General features: G+C 36.9%; 1 non-coding gene across 1 annotated transcript; it reads left to right on the top strand.

Moving 5' to 3' along the window:
- Positions 1-16,378: 16,378 nt before the first annotated feature.
- Positions 16,379-16,482, top strand: LOC111764674 (small nucleolar RNA U13). The gene has a single exon (XR_002797233.1). It is a non-coding gene; the product is annotated as a small nucleolar RNA U13 (small nucleolar RNA).
- The last annotated feature ends 1,040 nt before the right edge of the window (positions 16,483-17,522 follow it).

Below are 17,522 nucleotides of genomic sequence, written 5' to 3'. Positions count from 1 at the left end.
ATCTAAATCCCCTCTCAATTAAAACAGAGTCGGCATCATCATCCTCAAATTCTCAAGAGTGGGGAATAAATAATGGACTAAAGTAGACTTATTATTATTCTAGCAATGAAAGAATTTTTATCATTGATATAAAGGCAGAAGCCACCAGAGGTTCTGAGAGGAGGGAAACAGGACTAGGTGTAGCATAGAGGCATTTTCAGGACATTGGAATCGTCCTGCATGACATTGCAATGATAGATATAGGCCATTATATATTTTGTCATAACCTACAAAATTGTGTGGGACAGAGTGTAAACTATAATGTAAACTATAATCCATGGCTAGTAGCAATGCTTCAATATGTGGTCATCAATTCTAACAAAAGTATCACACTAATGAAGGATGTTGTTAATGTGGGAAAGTGTGGGAGGGGGAAGGTGTGACATATGAGAATCCCCTATATTTTTTTATGTAACATTTATGTAATCTAAAACTTCTTTAAAAATAAAAATTTTTAATTAAAAAAATATATATTGCCTTCCAGGTCTTTATGAAGATAATAAGTTTGTCAAGGGTGGGAGATAGAGCATTTTATGTAACAGTTTGTTAAGTTGAGCTATAACTTTCAATGTTTTTGTTTAACGCATAGGAACTCCCATTTGTACTCTTGCCCTGGGCCCTGAACATATCTGGTATGGGCCCGTCCACCATGGAGATGGGACATTTTGGGAGCCTGTTTTATCTCTCCAGATTTGGACTTTCCTTCCTGAGATCCCTGCTCTGAAGTCTCAGCTTCCAGGAAAGCTCCCGGTGTAGGTCGGGGGCCTAATCGAGCCTGCCATCTTTCCTGGACACAGCCAAAAAGGGCAAGACTTTATTTTTATAAATCAAGCACCAGTTGGAGAGAAAAGTCTATGAGGCAAGCATCAACAATAAATGGAGGTGGTCAAGGCTAACTACTGAATGGAAATTTAGGGGGAAAAGTTGGATTTCTGGAGATTCATGGAATGTTAAATTCACTGAGGAATTCTATGCTTGCAGTTAGGTCAGAAAACTGGATTGGCAAAACTGAGCCATGATGGTTTGCCTCTTAGCAGTCTCCAAGCTTATTAAATATTTTCTTTTACAAACAGACTATTTCTGACGTGCTTAGAATGGAGAAGCACCAGATCAACCAATTCCTTGTCATATGGCAACTTCTGCTACTTTTTGGTAGTGTGAGGGCTAACAGCTCTACTGTTTTAGGCCCTTGGATTTCAGAAATAGCCTGAAGCAACCTTTCACTCAGAAATTAATTAACTGGTAAACAGATTATCCAGAAAGCCAGGTCAGCTGCTAAACCCCTTCCTTTGCAAGTTGGAATCTCTCTTCTTTTTTCCTGCCTTTGCCAGGATTTGGCTGCATTTAAGGGGAACGAAGAGAGAGAAGAAGCCTCTACATACATATAGGTGATGGGCTTTGGAGAAAATGTCCATCTTGGGGTTTGAATGACTTCAGAAGCCCATTTTCCGCTGGTGAAAGTTTGAGCACTTAGAGTTTCGTTTTTTCTATCATTATAAGTTCTTCCATCAATTTGTTTTTATTTTTCTGAGCCTTAGTTATAAAATACTGAAATTATACAAGTGTCCAAATTTCAACTTCATCTTTTGTTTTCAGGGATCCAAGGATTTATTTTCCTCTCCAGATTGTGATTTTGTAATTCTTTTGCTATTAAAAGACTTTCACAACTCTAATTAATGGTATGTAGGTTGAAGTATTTGAGGGGAAGTATACTGACGTCTGTGACTTCCTTTGAAATGAATAAAAAAATAAGGTGGCTTGATGGATGAATAGCAGGTTGGCTGTGAAAAGATGTTCAAAAAAGAAGATAAAGTAAAATGTTGATTATAGAATCTAGGTGGTGAATATATGGGGGTTCACTGTACAATTTCTGCAACTTTTCTATATTTTTGAAATTTTTCATGGTAAAATAAATACAATTTTTAAAAAGGCTTTCACAAACTCCCCAATTGTTAATAATCCAACCATTCCCTCAGTCAAAGCATTTGAGCTATTATCAACCAAGGGTTCCTTTGTGCAAATAGCAAGAAATAAATAAAAAAGATATGAACATTTGCGTCTGGCTTTACAGAACTAAAACGTGACATTTTGATATGCCTTTCAATAAAGAGCTATTAGAACACTTCTATTTGAATTTTATATTCAAAATGTGTGGTGACTTCACACACTTGAATGCTATCCTCAAAGTTATAGTATCATACAATATCTTAAAAGCAAGAATTGTTGTAACAGTAAAGCTTCACATTCTCTACATAGTTGTTTTGTGTTGGATAACACATGTAGATTTCCAAGATAATATACTCATTAATACAAATCCAGAGAAGTAATAGTCTATGTTATTTCATTAATTTCCTTTTCCAGGATCTCTGCTGCTTGGAATAATTTAATATTTTAAAGCTTTACTAAAAATTAACTTTTATAATCCTTTATAATCTCCTTTATTCAAATTTAAACATTTCATGTTTACAAAATGAAAGATGAAAAGTTTATAAACAATTGATCTAACCATCATATACTTTATCTCATTTTTACTGTCTTACCACCTCTCTCAATCTTAACTATTTCATAAAGGTCTCAGTTCAACTGATAAATACAAGGGAAAAATTGTCCAGTCCCGTTACACTTTCAAAGTAAAACCTATACATGGAAAAGCTAGACATACCCTACCCCCGCCAAATGAATTTCTATTTTATTAAATAGTTATTGAGTTGTTATGCATTTAATAAAATAGCCTTGAAATAACTCAACTGCCTATTTAAAAGTTCAATTAAAGGGGAAGCCAGACTTCAAAACAATTAAAAAAATACATTTTCTCTGGCTCAGAATTTTCAAGGTACAATTGATATATTTTTAGAATGGCAAAGGCCTTTTCCATCATTGTTTTTTTAAGTTTCTTTGCTCATCCAAAGACATTAGAATCAGATTTGACAGTTTCATCTGGTGGAGAAAAAATTATAGCTATTCAAATACCTCTTTCAATTAATTTAGCCAAAAAGGGTTAGTCAACTAAAACAATACATTCTGGCTCATGATATCTGGACCTTTCATTAAAAGTGTACAGTTTTATGATATTGAGGAGTATGAGAGCCATTTATGAAAACAGCAGCAAATATAGACATGCACAAGCACACATTTGTCCCAGGGTTGTTGTGCACATGCTGAGGAAGGGAACTGTATGATGCATGCAAATTACTGCACTAATAGCAGTTCTGAATTGCATAGATAAAACCTTTGATTACAGACAGTTGATAAAAATGATATAGCAAGAAAAGAGAGTGATTGTACAACACTAATTCCATTTTTATATCATGAAAGCAGTTCAATAATTTCTTTTGCAGGAATTCCTTATCAATAATTTAAAATTTCCATGAGGAGCATAAAAATGTGAAGTATTCATACTCCTTATTCAGCGGGTTCTAACATGGACCCACTAACATTGAGTTTTTTTAGCTTTCGCATTCACTACTGACTGCTGAGTTCTGCTTTGTACAATGCCTTATGTTTTCCAGGGAAGTTTTACTAAAAAAAGGATATGCGACATTAAAAACACAAAGTGAGCCAACATGTGGACCATGAAGAGCACAGATGCTCTTCTGTATATGAGCAGAATTGTGGCTTTGAATGGAAGGGAACACCGACATGCCTCCGAGTGAGAAAGACTTCAGATTGCAGCATCCACAGAACTGTCTGGAAGCCTCTCTCCATTTGTCATTTTCTTCATAATATATCTATCCAATGACCTCTTATTCTCTCAAGTAAATAAGCAATTGCCAAAAACACAATCTTCAGCACAGGTTCAAGAGAACTTGTAGACTACAAGAGCTGGTGTTTTCACTTCAGACCAACTCCGTGTTGCTCAAATGTGGCCAGTCTCAAAGCCAAACTCAGTAAATGCATTGCCTTCCCCCCTAGTGTGGGACATGACTCCCGGGGATGAGCCTCCCTGGTGCTGAGGGAATACTACCAAGTACCAGCTGATGATGTAACTAGAAAAAGACCTTGAATAAAAGGGTCAACTCAGACCAGCAGAATATCTCAGTCTACGTACAATAACAGGAGTTAAAAATGCTTTTTGACCTTGAATAAAAGGGGGAAATGGAAAGGACAAATGAGTTTATATGGCTATGAGTCTTCAAAAAAGAGCCAGGAGGTTATCAGAGGGGTTGCTCTTATGCACACCTCAGCAGAGTCCCAGAGACAGATGAAGTAGATACAACCCTGGGTATTGGTTCTTCTGAGGGCTACAGAGACCCACAGGTTCTATGGTCATGACAGATGGAGTTCAGGGCCATGTCAGTTGGCCCTACTTTGGAGTTTGTGTTCCTGAGTGTGATCGAGTTGGACTCAGATGTGATCTTTGTTCATAAGCTCTCCTGTTACTTTTACCAGACCTGTGGTTGGTGCTGGGGTTTAATGTATACTCAGGGGACCTGAATCTCTGGACTTTCCATGTGATAACCAGGCTCTGAGCCTCAACAGACTTGCAACTCCTACACTCAGGTTTATTGGACTTACCCCACTCAGCTAACATGGAGGTGAAGAGGGTCAACCACCACACCAGGGAGTCAAGAGTGCCTACAACTGAAAGCAGGAGAATTGCATCCATCATCCATGTGGACTCTAAGCCCCCTCTTGATATAGAGGTGGAGTGGACATAACCATCCCAGGGTCCTCAGGATGGAGGAATAGTATGGATTAGAGCGGACTTACCAATATTCTATTCATGAACTATTATGATTAATAATTGAAGAAAATGTAGCATTGATGTGGAAAAAGAGCCATGGTAGCTGCTGAGGGTAGGGAGTGGGAAGAAGAGATGTGATGTGGGGGCATTTTCAGGACTTGGAGTTGTCCTGGGTGGTACTGCAGGGACAGTTACAGGACATTGTATGTCCTGCCATGGCCCACTGGGTGGACTGGGGGAGAGTGTAAACTATAATGTGGACCACTGACCATGTGGTGCAGCAGTGCTCAGAGATGTATTCACCAAATGCACTGAATGTCCCATGATGATGGAGGAGGTTGTTATGGGAGGAGTGGGGTAAGGGGGGTGGGGGCTATATGGGAACCTCACATTTTTTTTAATGTACCATTAAAAAAAATAAAGACCAAAAAATAAAAAAAGAAAGATACCAAATAATATATTAAAAATTCACAAAAGGGAAACAGCAAAGAGAGCAACCCATCATGAGCTTCAACTGTAATGGTTCCTCCTCTATAAAAGAAAGCTTTCTTTCTTACCTTCCAAGACCTAAATCACATAAAGCCTTTTCTCCTGCATAAACTGGGTTCCAAAGGTGACCAGTTAAATCCAGTAAGAATTTGCCATGAGAAAAATTGATTCTATAATGTTAAATCAGTCTTGCATTCCCAAGATAACACCTCCACCCATTTAGTTATGGTGTACAATTCTTTTTAAATATTGCCAAACTTGAGTTGCTAGTATTTTGTTGGGGAATTTTGTGCCTATGTTTATGAGGGATATTAAAATGCACTTTCCTCCTCCTCCTTTGCTTCCTCCCCCTCCTCCTCTTCCTCCTCCTTTTTTTCTTGCCTTGTTTTGCATCCAAGTTATGATGGCATCATAAAATGAGTAGAGATTATGTAGAACTTGTATTATTTCTTCCTTAAACGTTTGGTAGAATTCAGTAAGTGAAGCCATTCTAGGCTTGGGGTTTTCTTTGTTGGAATGATTTAACTATGAATATTACTTCTTTAAGATATAAAATACTCAGCTTACCAATTCTTTTTTTTGCGTAAGTTTTGGTAGTGTGTCTCTTTCAAAGAATTGGTCCATTTCATCTAAATTGTTGAATTTATAGGCATAGAGTTGTTTGCAGTATTCCCATGTTATCTTTTTAATATCTGTGAAAATCTACTGTGATATCCCCTTTTATTCCTGATATCAGTGATTTATGTATTTTCTCTGTGTGTGGCTCTCTCCCTCTTTTTTCTTCCCTCCCTCTCAACTCAGTTTGTAATTCATTAAGCTTTTCAAATATCCAGCTTTTGGTGTCAATGATTTTCTCTATTTTTAAAAAAAATTTATCTATTTATACCTTCTTCCTCCCCTTCCCCCTACCCCCCCACCCCCACCCCGTTGTATTTTTGCGCTCACTGTCTGCTCTCTGTGGCCATTTGCCATGTGCTCTGTGTCTGCTTGTCTTCTCTTCTCGTCTTCTCTTTTAGGAGGCAGCAGGAACCCATCCTGGGACCTTCAATGTGGGAGAGAAGTACTCAATCACTTGAGCTACCTCAGCTCTCTGGTTCGCTGCATCTCCCATTGTCCCTCCTCTGTGTCTTCTTTGTTGTATCATCTTGTTGTGCCAGCTTGCCATGGGCACCAGCTCCCTTTCACCAGGAGGCTCCAGGAATAGAATCTGCCACCTCCTATATGTAGACAGAAGCCCAATCACTTGAGTCACATTTGCTTCCCCCTGTTGTTTTTCTCCTTTCAATTTCAATTATTTCCGCCCTTATCTTTATGGCTTCCTTCCTTCTACTTGCTTTGCTTTTTCTAGTTTCTTAAGGCATAATTATTGGATTGTTGACTTGAGACCTTCTTATCTAATATGAGCATATAATGTTTCAAATTTCCCTCTAAGCACTACTTTAATTGTTTCCCACACATTTTTATATTTTCAAAATATTTTTAATTTTCCTTAAATAATTTCTATTTATCTATTTTCAAGTTCCCTGACTCCTTTCTTATTGCCATTCTGCTACTGAGTCATTCCAGTGGATTTTTGTTTAAATTATTGTAAGTTTCTTGAGGTCTACACTTCGATTTGATTCTTTTTTACAGTTTTTATTTAGATGCTCAAAACTTCTATCTTTCCATTCATTTCAATGGTGTTCACACTTACTCCATGGAGTATGGCTATTACTGCTTTAAAGTCTTTGTCTGGTAATCCCAACATCTGGGTCATCTTGGGGTTGAGTCTACGGATTGTATTTTCCCATGCAGTTTTCCTGGTTCTTTGTATGTTGAATCATTTCAGATTGTATCTTGGACATTTTGAATATCTTGTTTTTTAATCTCTGGAACCTGTTAAAATCTTTGGGAAAATGGAGTCATTTTTGTTTTAGTGAGCAATCAATCTGGTTAGGTTCAGAGTGCAAATCCTGACCCACATTTTGTGAACTGTGGTTCTGATATCAGTTTACTTGGCAATGCTATTTGGGTCTGCCCAATGAGTACATCACCCACGCCTGGGACCTGGGAAGTGCTCTGCTCTGTAGTTCAGTCCGTTCTCCAAGTCTTTGCTATGCTACTCCAGATCAGTTCCATGCATGTGCAGCTCGAGGCGTGAGTTCAACGTTTGATGTACAGATTTGGGGGATCCTTTTGTCCAATTCCCTTCTCTCCATGATTTTCTCCACACTCTCCAGCTCCCAGGGGCCCTATTTCCTGGTCCCATGGCTAGAAACCTGAGTTTTTATTCTCCTTGCTCTGTCACACACTTCCTGTGACAGGGCCCACCTCAAAGGCAAAGCAGTGCTAGAATGTATAGACACCTTTACCCCTTTTTTTGAAGCTATTTTCATCTTATTCATTGACTTCAGAATCTAACCCCTATTTAAGATTTAATCCCACTCTCATTTTTTTCTACATCTCTTACCACAGCAGTTTTTTTTTCCAAAGTGTCTTTAGATATTGCTAATTGTCCTTGTCTATATGAAAGCACTTAAAGCTGCAAAAGAATTCTCAAATAATAGAAACATTGTATCATGGTAAGGAGTGCTTAAGGTGAGAAGAACTTGGGTCATCACCAAATCTGCCACTTATCAGTCATGAGATGTCAAGCAAGTTATTGAATCACAATTTCCTCATCTGTAAAATGAGGATCATTATATAAACCTCCTATGAATCACAATTTCCTCATCTGTAAAATGAGGATCATTATATAAACCTCCTAAGGTTATTGAAAGGATTAAATCAGACAGTATGTGTGTGGGACAAGCCCATAGTGGGTACTCAAGTAATGATAGCGATTATACTATTAGGAAAAGTTTGCATTATTGATGTTTCCTTTTTTTTTTTCTTTAAAGATTTATTTATTTATCCCCTTCCCCTGCCCCCACCCTGCTGTTTTTCCTGTCTGTGTCCATTCACTCTGTGATCTTCTGTATCTATTTCTCTTTTTGTCTTCTCTTCTCATTTTTTCTCATCTAGGATTCACCAGAATTCAATCCTGGGGACCTCTGATGTGGAGAGAGGTTTCCTGTCAATTGCTCCACCTCAGTTCCTGGTTTCTGCTGCACTTCACCTTGACTCTCCCCTTCATCTCTCTTTTGTTGTGTCATCATTTTGCTGCATAACTCACTTGTGTGGGCACTGGCTCACTGTGTGGGCACTGGCTCACCGTGCGGGCACTGGCTCACCGTGCGGGCACTGGCTCACCGTGCGGGCACTGGCTCACCATGCGGGCATGCTTCCTCTTCTTCTTTTTCACCAGGAGGTCCCAGGGATTGAACCCAGGTCCTCCATATGGTAGGCGGAAGCCCTATCACTTGAGCCACATCTACTTCCCTATTGATGTTTCCTTGACCAATTCTGGCCAAAGGATAGTCTCCTTTGCAGTCTTGTTTTAGGGCTATGATTACAGTAATCATTAGAAAACAATCAAGATAATTGCAAAATACTGATGAGACCAGTCAGAAGTATCCTGAAAATTAAGCACCATAAGGAATAGGATTGTTTATACATTTGGGGTAGTATGGTTTAGAAGATGTTAGTGTCCCTAGGACCAGCAAAAAAACACCACCACCAGTATCTTCTAGAGAGATATTTACCTGAGATCTGACAATCCAAAAGGGAAGAATCAAAATGGCTGTGGTAACACAAAAGAAGGCATGAGGGTACAATGGCATACTCAATCATTCTATCTTTAATAGAAATTTTTAAGTCCAGAGCCTTGTTTTTAAAGCTGTAGCTTGGAACTCATTTATCTCTTTGTTCCCTGAAATATCCTGATACAAATTCTTTTCTGTTCATCAATCTTCATTGTAATTTTAAAAGCTTGTCACTGCATGGAATCTCTTTGTTGAAACTGAAGTAGCATTTTAAATAATTTGGTCTTCTGTGGGATCTCTAATTATCTTTTCCACTTGCTAATTAATGATCATAACTGTGTTTGTTTTTTTCCTTTCTGTTTTTCTATTGCTTTTCCCATGTCTGGCAAGTTGTCACTTGCTTCAGCATTTGCTTCTTGATTTTTTTCTTCTTGCTAACTCTCTTGTTTATGAGCTTATAATGCTTGTCTGAGACTTTTTAATTGCACTCTATTTGAACACAAATGGCTTCTGAACTTTTTATTCTTCACATTTCTGCAATGATAATAAGTAATAAAGTCATATTTAACCCAAGAAGAAAAATATCAAAAATTCTCTAGAGCAGAACATAGAATAATACATTTCATTAGTTTTCAACACCCACACTAGAAATCTTGCTTGCTGATAATTCTTTTCCATTTCGTTGCTATTGCTCCTGCATTCAGAATGTCTGCCATTAGTTCAAATGTGGCAAAATAAAGCAATGACTCCTTCCACAGGGAAAGGTAGGGCTGAAAATGAGCTGCCTGCTTAAAAGAAAAGCACCAGTACAGTGAATATGGAAATTTCACATCAACCAATAACCAAGTGTCTATTTAGAGTGCCTATTGTATACCTAGCAATGTATGAAATGAAAATAAAATATGTCAAAATCGTCTCCCTTCTTTGTACAACTTGCTGCTCCCCTCACATAACCATTCCGCTTTTACCCTGAATCCTCTATTTTGAAAAAGCAATGACTTTAAAAGCTTCCCAGTTTGACTTGGCAACCTATCAGAACAAAAAGTCCTGACAATCTGAAGGATAGCAGTAGAGAATAGGTAACAGAGGCACCATCTTAGATATTTGCAAGTGTGATAAACCTGCTCAGGTTTGCAAGAGTCTCTGCTGAAATGGCCCAGGAGCAGAACTAAATTGTGAAGGCACAATGGGATCAATCTGGAAATCTATCATAAAACTTGTTCTGTGATTAATTTTATTTTTATTAAAGGATATTATCATGATAGTAGGGGAGAGAGTGAATATCTGAAAAGGCCCTCCATTATTAGTAAAAACAATCCAAATCATGATCTGGGTTTATTGCCACCTTTTATACTTATTAGACTTACAAACTTTTCTAGTCAACAAAGGGAAAATATATTTTAAATTTATACTGCTGTGTCAAAAATGAATCCTTAGAAAGCAACTATCAATAGACAGATGGAAAAACAAAATGTGGAGATTATATATATATGGTACTTTGAGACTGTAGGTACCCCAGAAAATCATGTGCTTAAAGCTGGTCTATTCCTGTAGTATAGACCTATTGTGGGTAGGAACTTTTGATTAGGTTACTTCAGTTAAGGCATGGCCCAGGGTGGATCTAAATCCTATTACTGTAGTCTTTTATAAATGAGATGAACACCAAGAGAGAGACAGGATAAAGCCTCAGGAGCTGAGAGAAACCACAGAAGCCGGAAGCTGATAGCATCAAAACCCAGAAGGGAGAAACCAGCAGACGCCATGTGTCTTGCCATGTGACAGAACAGTCTAGGATTACTGGTAGCCAGTCTTCAGGAAGAAAACACCACCTGATGATGCCTTTGATTTGGACATTTTCATGCCTTCAGACTATTAGCTTGTAAATTAATAATTCTCATTGTAAAATTCAACCCATTTCTTGGTATATTGCATATTTGGCAGCCTGGCAAACTCAAACAGCATATGATAGAATATTATCCAGCCATAAAAAGGAATGAAGGTCTGATACATGCTATAACATGTATGAACCTTGAAAACATTATGTTGAGTGAAATAAGCAAGACATAAAAGAAGATATAAAAGATTTTACATGGTTTCATTTATATTAATACCTAGAATAAGCAAATTTAGAGAGACAAAAAATAGGATACAGGTTACCAGGGACCAGGGAAGGTAGGACTTACAGAGTTTCTGTTTGGGATGATAAAAAACTTTTGGTAATGGATGGTGGTGGCAGTAGGACAATATTGTATATGTAATTAATATCACTGAAACTATTATTTATTCACAAAAGTGGTTAAAACGGGAAATTTTGTGCTGTATATATGTTACCACAATTTTAAAAATGCTACTGAAAACAAATGTGTAGGTAACTGACTGTCAAAAATTAAGAGATTTTCTCTTCCCACCGTGATAGAAGAATGGGTTTCAAGTCAGCCCTTCTGGTAAAAGCAACTATAAAACTTGAAAATGTACATGAAACTACTATTTTCTTTGAATACAAGAAGCACAGAACTATGGTCTGTGATTTTCAAGGGAAGCACACAATCTGGCAATTTCCAGACCCTGACACAGACAGGTAGAATCCTAACAAAGCTAAGTCATCTCTGTGAGCTAAAAGTCAGATATTAGAGTTCAGACAACTGGCTTGACTAGAATTTGTGGGGCCTTTCTTACTTGCACAATGCTGCCTCGTCCATTTTCCTAGCTTTCCTGGCAGCTCATGTATAATAAATATTATTACTGACACCACTGAAATAAAATGACTGTAAAAGGACATTTATGAACAACTGCACACCAACAAATCTGATAACCTAGATTAAATGGACAAATTCCTAGAAATATACAAACTGCCTTTGCTGACTCAAGAGGAAATAGGAGATCTCAACAAACCCATAACCAGTTAAAAGATTGAATCAGCAATCAAAAAAGAGCCCAGGACCAGAAGGATTCACAGGGGAATTTTACCAAACATTCAAGAAAAATTAATATCAATCCTGTTCAAACTCTTCCAAAATAACGAAGAGGAAGTAACATTCCTTAATTCATTCTATGAGACCAATATCACCCTCATACTAAAGCCAGATACCACAGGAAAAAAAATCACAGATCAATATCTCTTATGACTATAGGTGCAACAGTCCTCAGCAAAATACTAGCAAAAGTTCAACAGAACATTAAAAGAATTATACACTGTGGTCAAATGGGATTTAGCCCAGGCATGCCTGTATGCTTCAACATAAGAAAATCAATTAATATAATACACCCCATTAATAGAATGAAGGAAAAAAAACACAACATGATCATCTCAATTGACACATAAAAGGCATTTGACCAAATCCAACATTCCTTCTTGGTAAAACACTTAGAAAACTAGGAATAGAAGGAAACTTCCTCATATTGAGAGAGAGAGACATATTTTAAAAACCCACAGCTAATATCCTGCTTAACAGTAAAAGACTGGACACTTTCCTGCTAAGATCAAAAACAACACAAGGGTGCCCACTATCATCACTGTTATTCGATAGTGTACTGGAAGTTCTAGCCAGAGAAATTAAGCAAAAGAAATATAAGGCATAAAAATTGGAAATGTGGATACTTACAGATGACATGACCTTTATATATAAAATCCTGAAAAATCCATAAGAATGCTCCAAGAGTTAATGAATTCAGCCAATTGACAGGATATAAGATCTATATCCCTATTTCAGTAGTGTTTCTACATACAATTAATGTACAATCTGAAGAAGAAATCAAGGGAAAAAAATCCATTTGTAATAGCAACTAAAAGAACCAAACATCTAGGAATAAATCTAAACATGGTATGAAGGCCTTGTGCACAGAAAATTACAGAACATTGCCAAAAGAAATCAAAGAAGACCTAAATAAATTGAAGGACATTCTGTGTTACTATTTGGAAGACTAAATATTGTTCAGAGGTCAACTCTACCCAAAGTGTCATATATTCTGTGCAATTCCAATCAAAATTCCAACAGCTTACTTTGCAGAAATGGAAAACTCAAGGACCAATTGTATATGGAAGGGTAAGGACCCCTGAATAGCAAAAACCATCCTGAAAAAAAAAAGAACCAAGTTAAGGACTCACACTTCCTGACTTAAAGTATATTACAAAGCTACCATGGTACTACCTCAGGGACAGACATATAGACCAATGAAATCAAACTGAGACTTCAGGTGCAAACCCTCACATCTATGGCCAACTAATTTTTGACAGGGGTCAAAGATCACTCAAGGCAGAAAGAATAGTCTCTTCAATAAATGCTGCTGGGAAAATTAAGTTGTTATGGGGGCAGGAGTGGGGTGAGGGTGGTGGGGGGTATATGGGGACCTCATATTTTTTTAACGTAATATTTAAAAAATACAGAAAAAGAAAAGAATGAAGGTGGACCCCCTACTTCACACAATATACGAAAAATCAACTCAAAATAGATAAAAGACTCTTTATATATCCTGGATATTAAACTCTTATTGGATATGTGGGGAAAAAATAGATAAAAGACCTAACTGTAAGAACTAAAACTATAAAAATCATAGAAGAAAATAAAGGAAAGTGTCGTGGGGGCCTTGTGTTAAGTAATGGTTTCTAAGACATTATATCCAAAGCACAAGCCACAAAAGAAAAAAATAGATAAATGGGACCACGTCAAAATTAAAACATTTGGGGAAACGGACTTGGCCCAGTGGTTAGCGTGTCCGCCTACCACATGGGAGGTCCACAGTTCAAACCCCGGGCCTCCTTGACCCGTGTGGACCTGGCCCATGCACAGTGCTGATGCGCGCGGGAGGTGCCCTGCCATGCAGGGGTGTCCCCCGTGTGGGGGAGCCCCATGCTCAAGGAGTGCGCCCGTAAGGAGAGCCGCCCAGCGTGAAGGAGAGTGCAGCCTGCCCAGGAATGGCGCCGCCCACACTTCCCGTGCCGTTGACAACAACAGAAGCAGACAAAGAAACAAGACGCAGCAAATAGACACAGAGAGCAGACAACTGGGGGTGGGGGTGGGGGGGAATTAAATTTAAAAATTAAAAATCTTTTAAAAAAAATAAATTAAAACATTTGTGCCATGAGAGAAAAGATTTGTAAACCATATATTTGATAAGGTTTTAATATCCAGAATATGTAAAGAAATCTTTCAATTCCACAGCAAAAAGACAAACAACCCAAACATGGATGAATCTTTAAGACATCAGGTTGAGTGAAATAAGACACAGAAAGACAAATATTGTATGATTTCTGTGATATGAAAAAAGTAGAGTAAGTAAAATCATAGCAACATAAACTAGAACATAGGTAAACAGGGGATGGGGTAGGAGTAAGGAATGTGAAGTTAAGCTTCAAAATATATAGTTTTTATATGGGATGTGGAAAAGTTTTTGTAATAGATGGTGGTGGTGGCAGCACAACATTGTGAACAATGTTAACAGCAATGGATTATAATATTTGATTGTGGTTAAAAGGGAGAAATTTTAGAAATGTTAGTAGGATTTTTTAAAAAATTAAAATCCATGGAACTGGACACACAAACAGTGAATTCTAAGTTAAACCATAAACACTAGTTAATAGTACAATTATAAAAATGTTCTTTCATCAACTGTAACAAATGTACCATACCAAAGCAAGATGTTAATAAAGGATGGTACATAGGAACCCTGTATTTTGTAAATGATTTTTTGTTAATTCATAACTCTAATGAAAAAAAAAAGAAAAAATAGATAAATGGAACTTATGAAAATTAAAAACTTTTATGCATAAAAGGATATTATAAAAGAAAAGGCAACCAACAGAATGGGGGAAAATACTGGTAACCCATATATATTATCAAGGGTTCGATATCAAAATATATAAAGAATTCCTACAACTCAATTATAAAAAGATAAACAACCCAATTTTAAAACGGGCAAAGGTCTTGAATAGACATGTCTCCCAAGAATTTTTTTTTTTAACTTGTAGTAATTCATTTATTTATTTATTTATTTTTATTGACTTTGTAATCTCCCAAGAATTTATACAAAACAAATGGCCAAAAATCTCATGAAAAGATACTCAACATCATTAGCGATTAGGGAAACAAATGAAAACCACATGGAGATACCCTTTCATACCCATTAGAATGTCTACCTTTAAAAGGATGAAAATTAGAATTCAGGTTATCAGAGTGAGGGGTAGGGAGTAGGGATTAAAAATTTAATTGGTAGAGATTCTGTTTGGAAAGTGATGGAAAAGTTTTGGTAATTGATGGTGATAATGGTAGCACAACATTGGGAATGTAATTAATACCACTGAACTGTATGCGTGAAAGGGGTTCAAATGGGAACTGTAGGTTATATGTTACCAAAAACTTTTTAAAAACAAAACAAAAAAGTGTATAACACAAGGAAGGAACCCTTAATGTAAACTATGGGCTAAGGTTAATAATTTTTTTTTTGCCGCTAAGCGATGCTTATACTTTACATTATAGTTTACACTCTCTCCCGCACATTTTTGCAAATTATTACAAGATATACAATGGCCTGCATCTGTCATTGCAATGTCATTCAGGATAAGTCCCAAGTCCCAAAAATGTCACCAAATTACACATATTCTTCCCTCTTCCTCCCCTCAGAACCTCCAATGGCCTCTGCTTCCACATCCGTGATAAAAGTTCTTCCATGCTAGGATCACAAGTCCACAGTAAAACAACTGTAGGTTGTCCATCATCCATTCCCCAATGTAGAGGATTCTGGGATGGTGATGCCCACTCCACCTCTAATTGAGAGGTGTCTTAGATCCCATGGGGCAGATGGCTGGGACTTTCTTGCTTGCAGTTGCAGACTCTCTCTGTTCCTTGAGATGGTCATTTCAGTCATTATCTCCTTGTAAGTTGTCCTAGGTGAGTGAGCTCAATGAACTGGAGAGTAAGTATTGCAAATCTGTTGAGATTCAGGAACCAACTGGCACATGGACAGTCCAAAGATTTAAGTCTCTTTGACATACAACTATCTACTCTAGTACTAACAATAAGTTCACATAGAGGGGCAGCAAAGCCATGAGCAGGGAAACCATAACTGAGTCCAACTCTTTCACACTGGGGAGTATAAATTCCAAAGTAGGATTCCTGGCAAGGCACCAAACTCCTGAGCTGTCTAATAATGTTATTTTATCAACTGTAGCAAAGTTATCATACTAATGCAAAATGGTAGTAATAGAGAAACCATATATGGGGTGTGCATGTATATGGGAACTCTACTTTCTGCATGATTTTTCTGTAAACCTACAACTGCCCTAATAAAAAATTATCAGATTAAAACAAAGATTCAACAAATGATGTTGAAAGTAACCTAACTATTCTTCAGTAAAGAATTGTTGGCAGTCATTTAAAACTTAGGTGGATTCAATGCAATCCCTTCAAAATTCCAGTTCCCTGCATGCAGAATTTAGCAAGCTTATCCTAAAATTCATATAGAAATATGAGGGATTCAGAATAGCCAAAATAATCTTGGAAAAACAAGAACAAAATTGGAAAACTAAAACGTCAAAATTTCTTCCTAGATCCTTTTGTGCTTCCTAAGCATGATGAATGGATATTCATTCGTTTGTGTGAGATGTACCTCCCTCAAACCTTGTTATAGCATTGCCACATTACCCGTCTGACATGGGGGGAAAAAAAGGGGGAAAAAATTCCTACTAAACTATAGTAATCAAGACATTGTAGTACTGGTATAAGGAAGGATTATAGATCAATAGTATAAAATTGAGAGTCCTGAAATAAAACCTTTCCTATAAGGTCAACTGATTTTTTACAAGGTTGTAAAGATAATTTAATGGGGAAACACTAGTCTTTCCAACAAATGGTGCTGTGAAGTTCACCTTCTCCTTCTTTTTCTTCTTTTTATTTTTCTTGATAAATAAATTCAAAATGTATCAGAGACCTAAATGTAGGAGCTAAAATTACAAAACACTTAAAAGAAAACATAGAATAAACCTTCATGACCTTTGATTTGAAAGAGCCTGGTGATTGCTACACAACTTCATGAATATATTTTTAAATGTTGAATTGTATACTTTAAATGAGTGGACCTTATGGTATGTTCTGTTATAATTCTGTTTTTAAGTATAGAATAGAAATATAATAATTGATACAAATTTTCAGAACACCTGTCATTATCAAGCCAGTTTACATTATATCCTTTCTAGAAGCTATTCCTCACATGGCTTAATTTTTGGTACAGAAAATATTTTCATTGCATGCATAAAAGCTAAAATCCCTCCCAATATCTTTCAGGAAACACTAATAAATTCACCCCCTTCTACCCACACACAAGGAAGAATGGTACATGGTGTTATTTATATAAACTCTGCCACACTAGGAGGTTAATTTATTTTTGAGCACTGACAAATCAAAACTGGATTCTAGTCTGCTTAATGCAGTACACTTACAATGTTACTCTGTTCTAACACTTGTGTTTTTACTCTGGTGATGTTGGCATTTGATTGTGGAATTCAATCACCAATTCAACCTCCAGCCAGATTTTAAAGGATGTTTTGTTCCAGTGCTGACCATTAAAATAGCAAATTGTGTTTATTTTCCACATCTTCCCATCATTTCAACCTAGGAAAAAACCTTCATATGAAAGTGAATTTTTATTTCACAATTTCTATGGAGATTGTACAAATAATAGGAAGTCTAAGATCA

This window comes from Dasypus novemcinctus, chromosome 1, assembly GCF_030445035.2.
Source record: "Dasypus novemcinctus isolate mDasNov1 chromosome 1, mDasNov1.1.hap2, whole genome shotgun sequence".
NCBI lineage: Eukaryota > Metazoa > Chordata > Mammalia > Cingulata > Dasypodidae > Dasypus > Dasypus novemcinctus.
This window is presented reverse-complemented; position numbering and strand designations above follow the sequence as displayed.